Source organism: Sylvia atricapilla, chromosome 9, assembly GCF_009819655.1.
Source record: "Sylvia atricapilla isolate bSylAtr1 chromosome 9, bSylAtr1.pri, whole genome shotgun sequence".
Classification (NCBI taxonomy): domain Eukaryota; kingdom Metazoa; phylum Chordata; class Aves; order Passeriformes; family Sylviidae; genus Sylvia; species Sylvia atricapilla.
Window position 1 is genome coordinate 28,898,817 of NC_089148.1, and position 12,312 is coordinate 28,911,128.

The following is a 12,312-nucleotide window of genomic DNA, read 5'->3' on the forward strand; positions in this document are numbered from 1 at the left end:
TTAAGGATGTTTAAGCACAGTAGGATGTTTAGGTAGAACTTTCCTTCTTTACTGAAAGCACTGAGGGGAGGTGTGAGAGGTTCCCTGTCGCAGGGGCAGACATGGTGTGTGTGATACCTCCCTGCCTCTTCTCAAGGTCCCTTTCCTGCTTTCTATCCTGGCAACCATTAACTGCTGGTCTTCACCACCAGGTCTGAGCCAGCCCCACTGTTGTCTCCCGCCCTTTGAGAGGTTGGCCATGCTGTATTTGGCCCATGATGCAGACAAAAGATGTGGACACCTTTAGGTACAGTTGTGCCCAGGCCACTGCTGCTGTGCTGAGTGGCACTGCCTCGCCATTCCCTTGTGCTCTGCTGCCTGCATCTGGCAGTCTCTTAGGCTGTGAACTTCCTCAGGCAGGAGCCACTTCTTTGGTCATTCCTGTGCAGAGTAAACTGCAATGGCATCATAATCCTTCGTGCTTTGACAATATTAATGAATAAATAACAGGATGTGGTGTAAAAAGTTCTCACTGAATGTACAAGGAATGGTCTCCTCTCAGGTGCCAAGGGGAAGGAGGGCACAAGGTTCCCTCATGCCTCTGCCATGGCATCTCTGTGTGCTTTGGACAAACACCACCTGTGCCTCAGAAGCAAAAGCTGGGCGTAGGTCCTTTGAGGTGACTGCACTTCTGTCAGGTGAGAGCAGAGAGGCCATGGATGATCCTGAGCAGACCACAGAAATTCCTGACCTCTGCTGGATGGATGTTCTGCGGCAGAGAGTGAAGAAATATCAATGGCTTTAAAGGGAAAGCAAACCTTAAGCAGGTGCTGCATGTGACTGTAGTGCACAGCAGTCACCAAGGGTCTGAGTCCAGAAGGAAGGTCAAGAGAGATTCCCTCCAAAGCCAGTAATTGTTTTCTTTTTTTCGTTTGTTTATTTTCTATGCAGTTAGCAAAACGTGACTCTTCATTATGGGTGGTGTAACCAGTCATTAGCTGTATACACATGGCTGGGGTTCAGTTTCACAGAAACAGGATACTTTGCTTTTCCACACTGGCTGAGAAGAGAGAAATGCACTGATGCACAGGGCATGTAGGCTTGAGCTTTGGGAAGCCACTCTTGCTTGTGTGAGACTGATTTCTGCAGCACATGAGGTCACTCAGTAGAGCTCAGGGCTTTCTAAGCATCTCCCGTGTGAAAGTGCCTGTGGCTGACAGTGCAGTGCCTGACCTGGGCTGGCCTGTGAACCACTCTGAGAGCAGTTGTGCCAGCTTAGCCCGGGCTGATACAGACACTGGGGACAGGCTTGGATCCCCCCCTGCAGCACCAGGACTTGGGAGCAAGTTCCACCAGCTTAGATGTCCCTGCAGCATGCTCTGAGGAGCCCCAGCTTGGCTCTTGCTCATGTCTCCTTTCCTTGCTTTGCTTTCTGGAAAACTACTGCTAATGATTTGCAGTGCAAATAATGCATGAGGCTTGCTTCTGTCGTATCACAAGGAGGGATTCTGGAGCTGTGCTCATATTTTGCCTCTTGCCGACTTGCTGACAGTGAGAAGGAAAAAATTCTTGGTTTTCTCTTTTTTGGGAACTTCCAGAGGTTGCATTCCTCCCCCTTAATCTCAGCTAATTTCTTAGTCAGCGTGCTCAGGATCACATGGATTTCTGCCAGGTAAGTAGGGATTTTTGTGAGCTGTAGTCTGTTCAGTCAGCAATCATTTTAGCTGTAAAAGGCCATGGCTTAGCATGGGGCTCAGATGACACACACGTTCAGCTTCCAGCTCCTTTATTTTTTAAATGGCTTTGGTTACTCCCTCTCTGCTGTTTTTTGCAAACTAGCCATAGGGTTTAGATCTATTCTGTAAAACCAGTGCTAAACCAAACAAGGCAAACTTAAGAAAGGCTTAATTAAAATAACAGAAATCTCACACTCACTGAATCTATTGCTGGAGCTCTTTTTGCCTGTAAACAAAAAATTCAAATGGCTGTTTTCCCCCTCACCCCCCAGTTTCATAAGTGGTTACTGAGCTTCTGCAGTTGCTACATTCCTTAAAAAGTTGTTATTTCTTTTTTGGTCACACACTAGGGGACTCCATTGTTTTCAGTGGTGCCTATTGAGTTAGGCCCATCGACAGCAGAACTCATTCTGGGTCATTAACTTTGGAGGCACAGTAGAATAATTTGGTGACTTTATTCTGTTTCTTAGCAGACACTTGTATTAAAGTCACGCACACACAAAACCAGAATAACCATCCTTCTCCCTTCCTGAAAACGCTGGGAGTCTTAAAGGGCCTCTTAAAAATCTTCTAAAGGACCTGTTAAAAGACCATTAGGATTCATGAAGTTGTGTTTAGGCACATATTAAGCAGAAGTAGCAAAACAATGCTGCTGTCTTATGTTATTGATTCTAGTGCTGTGCTGTTCTAGTGTTGACAATTTAACAAGGTTCCTTGGAAAAACTGGCTGTGTTTAAGAGAAGAGAGAAGATTCACACAAACAGTTCGTGATCTGGAGAATATATTGTAGTGTGAGAAAATGAAGAAAGCAGACAGTTAATCAGTGAAGGTAGGAACCAAGCCTGAAGTTATCTACAGAGGGAGAGAGTAGCAGCTCTGTCATGTGTTTTCACCCAGCACACAAAGTCAAAATGTGAGACCCAGTGCCTGAACTGAAGTCAAGTTGAAGCTATTTAAACTTCATGCTGAGAAGCAGGGAACAAACTGCTACTGAAGCAATTATCCATCATTTAAAGATTCCACTATGAGATTTGATGTCTTGTTAAAAGATGCACTCAAGATCCAACAGTCTGTGGTTAAACTAGATGGAGATATCCCAGAGGAAATACAATGCACCAGGCACACTGGCGTTCTTTCTGGGCTCAGCCTGTAAACTGTGTGGTCTTTGGAAGTTTCACTCTATTCCTGTGCTATGCTTGCTATTCTCAAACTCAGTCACTTCACCCTCAAGGTCTGTTTCTCACTTAGAAATAGTTCTTATACAACATTTGGTCCTGACATTTAGGGAACCTTGCACACCTTTTGGCCACACTTTGTGTGCAGTGAACATTTTCATCTCAGTAGCTCTTAATCAGCCTTTTTTTCCCCAGCACCATAGTCACATAAAAATACACATGATCAGGGTTAGCAGTGTGCTAAGGTGATGGTAAAGAGGAAAGGAAAAGAATGGAGTGTTTGCCCAGAGTTGTAACAAGCTAAACTTTCTCCATTTGAGACCCTCACATCTAGTCTGAATAGAATTTTGTTCTGTCCATGGCTCTCTGCTCATTTTGGTTAGTCAACAATATTTACTGAGTTCCTGGCTGCACTCTTTGTATCTCTCATTGAACACTGTTATTAAAAAGCAGATGTCAGAATTTAGTGTGCATCTTAAGATACTAATTTTTGGAAGATTTCCTAACTCTGATCTTGCTTTTTCTAGTTTTGTAGTGCTGTTTGTTTCACTGTCTGTGGCAGAGACTCCTGACTGACACCAGACAGGAACAGAACTGGCTCAGAGACAATATGATTAATGAATTACTCTCAGTTCCATGGGATGGATTGGATCAGCATGCTAGAATGATTTCATGCCTTTCACATATTCTTGATGGCAGGGATGGTCAGCAGGAAAAGTGCTGTAGATCTGAAGAGTCAGCCCTAATTACAGTTTTGAGACTTCTCTAACACCAGAGTCTGGACGTTGCACAAATATGTGCATGTTCCTGAGAGTTTTTGTTTAGTGTTTTATGCTGCTAAGTTGTATTTTGGTATGAGGGGACCTTGGTGGAGGCAGCCTTTAGCTCTGCATGTGTGCATTTGCTAAGTTCCATTCTGGGCTTTTGAGGCATTTTTCAGAGGGCAGTTTGATGCAACAGTAAAAACCAACAGCAAAACTGGATCAAAGGCTCATTAATGTCATTATTCTCTGTCTTACTGTCCAAGAAGAAAAGATAAATTAATCCAGATAAGATGTAACTGCTGGATCTGCCTGCCATTGTGCTGCCAGCTCTCTGTGAAAGGAGCCTGTATCTGCTACCAAATGCAAAGAACAGAATCTGATAGTGAAAATTGTGAAGAAAAAAAGGTGTACAAAGTACAGAAAAAGGACTGCTGGAGGCAGTTTAGAAGAGAGACAGAGGGAAGAGATCAGAGCTCTGGAAAACATGATTTATGAGAAAAAAACTTGAATAATGAGAGCCGTGTAACACTGGCGAGAGAAGACTGAGTGGAGACAGCCTACAAAAACATAAAAGGTTGCTATGGAGGACAAGAGAACAGACTCCTCTCCGTGTCCAGTTTGGACAGGACAGTGTGTAACAGACTACGTTGTGCTAAGGGGCTGTTAAGTTAGACATAAAGAAAAGAATTCCTAAATCAAGTGAAAAGACTCTATCGTTTGTTGGAAATGCTGGGGAATTGCTGGAGGCTGTGAAGTAGATTGGTCAAACGCCCCCTAAGTTTGTGAGGCTGGATTATGCTGTAGAGACACAGGACAGGGTAAATCATGTTCTGAAGACTCTTTTCAGCGCTGTTTTTCATGATTGTGAAATGTGTTTGTCAGAGCAAAAGGCTTCTCATGGTTACAGTGATCCTTCTGTATCTGTTTCTTCACTGGCACATCCAGCTTCATGTAATCCCTGAGACACCTTGTTCACAGGCTTTGTGTGGAAAGAGCAGACCCAGTTTACAGAAGGCAGCATTGCTAAATAGAAACAGAGAGTACTCCACGTACCTCCTAATCCATAGCAACTGCCCACTGTCATCACTGGAAGATTCACAGAGGCCTTCTAGCAGGAGCTGAATTTCTCATTGTTGTTTATTCAGTGTTCATGTAAGACTGCACCATTCAGAGAGAGTATTTTCCCTTTTTAGAGCATTCTGTGTACTCTTTAATTTTTCGTCATCCTCATATCTCTGCTTTTCTTCTTCTTTGTGTCTTCACCTCTTCACAGCAGATGCCACAATAGCCTTGTTCTACCCTGTTCCACAGTCTGTTAAAAAACCCCAGAACAGAACAGTGCTGGTGAGGGTGCCTTATCCCCAAAATGTGACATTTGGAAAAGGTGGATACAATCACCACGTTCATTCCTCCCAACCATTGTCTGAAGCTGCCCCATTTTGGATAGACACCTGGACTAGTTACATTTAAGTCATGGAGCAGGGCTTTTTTCCTGTGCTACACGGCATATAGATATTTATTGCACCAAGAACTCACGTTTGACACTGTCCTTCAGCAGACTGTGCTTACTGGTGATACATTAAGTTGTATCTTTAACAGGCACTGCATATGTCTGCGGTCAGAGGACAGTCTACAAGAGGCCCATTCATTGGCACTGAGTGCAGAGGGGTAAATTCAATTTGAGTCGAATTAGTCCCAAGCATAGTTCTGGTAAAATAGAAAACGACATTGCAAATCACTTGATGTTAAATATATTTCAAATCAAGCCATGAAATAATGCCAAAATCCTGGCAGAAAGAAATGTCAAACAATGAAAACAGCAAATGAGAAGTAGCAGGGGTAGGCTGTTGCTCTTTTCAGCGTATGTTATGGAAACTGTTTGTTTGTCTTGAATTTTCTTTCTGGCAGCGTTAATTCTCAGCTGCAAAGAAACCATTACTGTATTAGGTATCAAGTGTTAAATGATCAAGGAGATGGTGTAGGTGAAACATTTGCCTCTTATGTGGTAGCAATTTGAGTTTTCATTGTAAAGAATTACTCTGTGTAAGAGTACAAAGATGTTGCTAGGAGATGTGGGTTACTTGTTAGGTGTGAGAGGTCTGCAGTGAGTCTGGGTGGAGGTTGTGTGTGGGTGGATGTCTCCTTTTTGGTAAGAGCAGGGAGGAGCCAACGCAAGTGTTTTAGGAGAATGTGTAATCTTCAGCAACCAAATGCATTTTTGCTGTAGCTTTTCGTCCCTGATTTATAAAGAACCACAAAACAATGTGTGGAAGCTCTCGCAACAAGTGAGCTTGAAGCAAAGATGGCAGTGGAGAGACTCTTGAAGCATCTCATAAGAAAGGAACTTAATTCACACTTCTTGGAGGACCAGGAAATGGAATACTGGTCCCATAGCTGGCAGTGATGTGCAGGTTTACTAACTGCCCTCCATTGTATTCCCTGCACATGTTGGACATTCCTATCACATGGCAAGTTCTTGTAGACTCCAGTACATTTTGATTCCTATTAGGACTCATTTTCCATCTCTTTTGCCTCTGAGCAGACTGGTTTCTAAATGTATGCATCAGAATTATGTCCACAAGACTAGATGTGCATCCCACATCCCACTAGACCTTTTCCTCCACCCGGCTTGTATTGAAAAGAACAAAATGCTTTCTACTTCCATTTCTCAAAGTTTATTTTTCTGTGTAACCCCAGGTGATGTACAGTGATTCTGTCTTTGTGGCTCTTACTGACTCAGTGACACTCCAGGCTCCTAAAACTTTGAGCCCAACATCTTGATGGAAATATTTTTTTGTTGTGTTGGGCTTTTTTTTTTTTTTTTTTTTTCTTTCTAATGTGTTTAGTGTACTGCTGAGCCAGGCAGACATAAAATTCCTTCTTGGAATATGTTTATATAAGACATATGCAAGGTGCCATATGGCAAAACCCCAGCTTCCATTCTCTGCACATCCCTGTGTTTCAAATGTTTGGGAGAGCCCATACCCCTGTGGAGTCTTTACATGGTCTGCTGGCCAGAACTTCCATGGAAAAGAGAGACTAAATGGGCTAAGTAAAATATAGGGGAGTGGAGATCTGGGAGTTTAAAAGTTCAGGGCTTAGTAAGTAAATGGGAAAGCAGTAACCCACATGCAGTTCATAGTAGGCATGTTCTGGCTCTTAGAGAATGAAATGACTTAGAGGACAAAAGGAAAGGAATAGATTTTCTCAGTCTGTGCATGTATGGAAAGATCCTGATTCCCAATGGAATCACGTAATCAATTATGAAAGCATCTTTACAAGGGGAATAATTCAAATACCTCATCACAAAATGTGTGAGCTTCTGTCTTGAAAGAGTCACTGGATTTCTTTCAGCCTGCAGGCTCCATCTAATGACATGGTGCTGTGAGAACCCTGGTGGATGTCCTTTTTGAGCAGCAAAAAAGACAAACCAAGGGGGCCAAGGGCAGGTGAGAGTGTACATAACCCTAAACAGTTTATAGTTGTCTTAAAGCTTACACCAAAAGCACAGTGGCATTTATTTGGGGTGTGTGGATATCCTGCCTATCAGAAATACTGAGAATTAAACCTATGCCAAACACGGTCGTCTTAAAGAAAACAGAAAAACTAACACATCAGATTTCATTACATTGAGCTTATATTCTCCAAGTGCCCATTAGGAGAGTTTGGGGATTTTCTTTTAATTAAAATAATGTTTGTTGAGCTTAATATTTTCCTAAAACATCTATTTTTCATGTTTTTTCCCCCTGTTACTAAAATCCAAGTCGTGAGGAAGGATAACTGACCACAAAAAAGGCCAGATGTGCTGAGAACAATATTTTTCAAATTGCCTGGCAACAGGAAAGGGGTGATTCCAAGTAGAATAGACTCTGTAACAATGAATGTAATGACAAGACCTGTGTTTCATCCAGTTATGAAAGGTTTTGTCCTGATTGTCACAAAAGAGGCCAATGGTCATTTTCGGTCTGCTCTCACCTCTGTTTGGGCATAAAATTTAAAGGTCTGAGATTTAAATAGAAGCCAAGAATGTTGAGTTTAAACTTGCTCAGAGGGAAAGGCTCCTTTTGATAGTAGACAGTGTATTTCTGTATTTTTCTGAGAATCTATTCATTATTGCCTAAAATAGTTCTATCCTTACACATCTAGAGTCTAACTCAGAGCATCAGCTGAGGCTGTGAAGTCACTGGAATTAAAGCTCATGGCTTGTGTTTTCCTGAATCTTGGCCCTACTTGCTAAGTTTAAAAAGCGTTGTGCAAGTTTCAGATGGAAATCTAAACTTTGTAACGTTGCAGCTGGTTTAGCAGTGAAAGATATAGTAGGTTATTAAGTGTTCTTTGCTGCCTTAGAAATATCATGATAAAGTCAGATATGGGAGCCAAATCTACCCACATGCTCGAAAGTGAAAAGGTCACAGATCTGTGAACTACTGAACTGTTTTCAAATTGTGTTAAGCTGGACTGATACAAAATTAACCATGCTGCTTTACTCGGTTGTGCCAACTGTACACATTTTCTCTCCTAAAATACTGTGTGTAGTCTGCAAAAATAAATTCCCCAGAACAGAAATATAATGCAATCCAAATAACTAGTTTTAAAAATAAATGGAACATGAAATAACAAATATGGATGTAGCCAACACTTAGGGTCCAGAATTTACTAGAAAGACACACATGGCTTGTATTTATCTTTCATGAGTTTTCAAGATTGATACTCGACAAATTATTTCTCTATCTGGGTTGTTTTAGTTTACAAGGGCTTTCTTAGCCCTTCTGTCTTCACTCATGCATCAATGTGAAAGTAAGGAAATAAGTATTTTTGTTGTAGGATTTTATTGCATGGTTCATAAAAACTTGGAGGAAAGAGATCCTTCTTTTTTATTCTAGTCTTATTCAGTGCGATTGGTTTTTTTCCTGATTTTTTATAGATTGTTGTCATCTGTGTCTATTTGGAAATAATGCAGAGGATGTGCCACCCCTATTTTGAAACACCAATGTAGGACAATTCTGGTCTTCACTTGACCCTCACTCTATAGTATGGTCTGCTCGGTGATAAAGAATGCTTTGGCTCTCACAATGTTTTATTAAGGTAGTGTACAAGCATTGTAAATAAATGAATCCATGTCTCTATCAGCGGGATGAAACAGACCTTAAAAAGCGAACAGGTTGGAACCGACACAGAGATCCAGAGTGAACCTGGGGTGTGGTGTGAGCTGCTTTGTTCTTCTTTGACACAGGAACTCTTGAATGCAGCAGGGAAAATTTAGTGCTGGTACTGTTAACCATTTCAGTCCTTGAGGAAGGGGAAACAGCAACGAAAGAGACTCAAGAGTGCAGAATTTTCTTCTGTGAAGTAGTGAAAAGCCCAAATGTCTAGAGATTTGTAGTGTATGAGATGGTGCAAATGACTGTGAAGAAGCTGACCTAGAAAAAAATCTGAACATTGCTTCTTTTTGGATCTCTAGGCCAGGATCTGGAAGTCCCTGTTTAGGATGTCTTGTTCTAAGATCTAAGTGAAAATACCAGTGTTAACTTGGGTAAAGCCTTTGGCCTAAGGCTTTGATGGCATCTGTGGCTAATCACTTCAGCTACTTGTAAAATGCTTTTCCTTCTCTTAAACTGTGTCCATAACAGAAAAATTTGGACTCAAACTTGTATCCCTACTGATAGGGGTTCACTGAAACAAAGGAGTAGCCGTGTTTTTTCCACAAGGCATAGAAAATTTGTCTCAGCAGTGACACAGATGGGCCTGCCTTGTAAGGGGTGTAAGAACAACTCTAGTATCTATTTCCCATCCTTTGCTTTCCTTTACTTTGCTACTTTTCTGCCCCGAAGGCTTGGGATCACAGGATGAAGACAGTCTCTCCCATTCACCATAGAGAATGGCGTGACAGGCATAAAAAACTCCAGCAAAGTGTTGGTTTTGTTGTTATTGTTGAAAATGTCCAAAATGGCCTATTTCATGAATCGCTTTGAAGATTCTGTGTTTGGAAGCACTCAGTTCATTCACTGGAGTTTTCAGTCAGCAGTGCAGTGCTGTGCATCTTTCTGGATGAGCCTAAATGACTGATTGTGTGGGATTTGTGGCAGTCACACATTCAGGGGTGTGGATTATTCAGCGCTCCTTATATGGAGTGAGATGCTGAGTGTGGGTATGGCACCTTCTCCCCTATGGCTTTGCTGTGTTGGCAGCTTTGGAGTTAATAATTTCCTCTCAGTGGAGGGATGTGATGGCCTCTTCCAGTGTGGATGATTTTCACTTGTTTGAGAAAATCTGGTACTGTTTGGTCTTTCACTCGTCTCACGTGACTCATCCAGCTGCCAGTAACGGCGTTCCATTTCTCCGTGTTGTCGTGGTAAATTTTGGACATCGCATCCAAACAAAACCAAGAATGGCAATTTTTTTTTTTTTTTTTTTTAACAAGAAGTAATTAAAGAGAATGAGCAGTAAGAAAAAAAAAAAAAAAAAAAGGCAAATGACCTAGTTTGGTCTTTGCCGCAAAACCCACAACTCTCTGGGGATATCTAGTATGTTAGGCAAATATTTCAAATCTGTCTCTATTTCGAATGTGAGTCATTTCAATTAGACATCTTTCAGTTATTTGTTCATTGGTCTTAATTAGGTAAACTCCAAAGCACTGCAACATGCATTTATTGTTGAATAATTACCCTTTTGGTAAGTTTTCTTGCTCTTATCTTCATAGCCTTAATAGCTAATTTTGTCAGTAAGGGTGAAGCCTTCCTGAATGGTAACCAAAGAAAAAAGGGAAGAAAGAGAGTTATTTCTTTCCCTAGGGACAAAAGAGAGTTATTGCCCTTTAGCAGGGGTGTTTTAAATATTGATCCGATTGTTGGACAGACAAGTTTACCTTTGTGTAAGGAAATGTTCTGTTTTTTCTAGGACAATTTAGCCCTAACAAGAAATGTAGGGCTGACCCTACAGTTCCTGACCAGTTTGAGCTGTCCTTCCCAAGGTGTGTAGCCTCATCACAGTCCACGTGACCAATTCTCACGTGATTTAATTTGGCATAAAGCAATAAAAAACTCCCCCAAAGTCAGTTTACCTCAGAATGAAAGAAGCAAGATATCCAAAATGGAAGTAACTTGATTACTCATATGGAAGGAATTGCCTGATTGCAGCCTTTGCACACTACTGTATCAACTCCTTCCGTTCCCTCGCGAACACTTAAATGTGAAAATATAAATCAAAACTGCAGGACACGAAAAGACAAAAGTTACCTTGATGGATTCCACTTCCATGAGATCCTTCTGGAAACCATTCTGCTTTTATTAGATTTACTCTCTGTAAATTAGGATTAGTTTTTTATATGGATTTATGGAATGGCTATGGTATAGTGCAAGCAGGGTGAACTCTCTGGTCGAAGGCAAGGGAGTGTGTGCTCTTTTCATCTGTTATTGGTAAGTTACAGAATGTAGGTTAAAGGCCCCTCGATACCAGTGAAAGAAGAGATCTGGTTCCAGACATGGAAAGTGCTTAAATCGTATGTGTGCCAGCCAGTGATAGTAATATTGTATAGAACAGCCAGTTGTCAAAGGGCCAGATTCTGTTCTCAGTTACAGTGGTGTAAAGTGGACTTTTTCTCTTTTTTTCAGAGGTAATGAATTAGCTTTCACATGTGTTTGGACACTTGAACACTTGGGTTGTCTGTGTTCGGACATAATCTCACAGTTCTTTTTTTTTGTTGCTGTGGGGGAAAAAAACCCCATGAGCTGCTGGTGTTGTTCCTTGTCCATCGTTGTTCCAGCCCACATGTGGTGAGCACATTTCAGAGGCTTTGGTGCAAGTGCAACTGCACTCAGGGCACTGTTGTGCAAGAAATTTTTAGCTCTTATTAACGAATTTCTAAGGTACTTTGTGAAGGCAAATGGATTAGCTGAAACAGAATTTCATGGATTTAGCGTAAGTGTTCTGATTTTTGCAGGGAGCAAATGTATTCTCTGATTTGACAGCTGCAAGAGAAGATAATTATTTTTGACAGCACAGGGATAGTGTTCATGTTATTCTAGGAAATCTCTGTCTTCTCACAAACAGGTATCAGTGTGTGCTACAGTTGGTATTGCTGAGCTTTGAAGGAAGCTTCAAGTTTCTATGTTTTGATAATATGATAAAATTGGTAAAGTACATATTTAGAAAGCCCTAATGAATTTCAGACTTGTGTCATTTGGGAAATGAAAGAAAGTGTTTTATTACAAGTCCAGTATAAATCTTAAACACTTAAAAAGGATCTACAGTATTTCAGAGGGAAGATACATCTTGACTGTATTCCAGGTTAATTCTGCTGTTGGAAAGAGAGGAACTGTGAATTTGGTGTTGTAATATGATTGATTTACCATACCAATCTTCTGTTGGTGGTGTGGCCTTTAAAAACTTACAGTGTTCAACAGTGTATTTAGATACTCTTTAAATGTGATTCATCTACCGCAATTAACAGTCAAAAGTCTTATTATATGGTCCTGCTAAGGTCAGTATTAACCCTGAAGTGAGTTAAATTATGATGGGGTAAAGCCAGAATAGGAATGGAATAAAGCCCAGTGGAGCTGTAGACTCCAGAGGATATAGTGATAATTTATGTCATGGTTACAAGCAGAGCAGAGCTGATAGTCAGAAAGATCTGCTGTAAGCTGGAAGGCATCCAAAGTG

General features: G+C 41.2%; 1 protein-coding gene across 1 annotated transcript in view; it reads left to right on the top strand.

The window, feature by feature from the left end:
* Window positions 1-12,312, top strand: part of GLIS1 (GLIS family zinc finger 1) — a 181,336-nt gene that overhangs the window by 69,997 nt on the left and 99,027 nt on the right. The window lies entirely within an intron of this gene.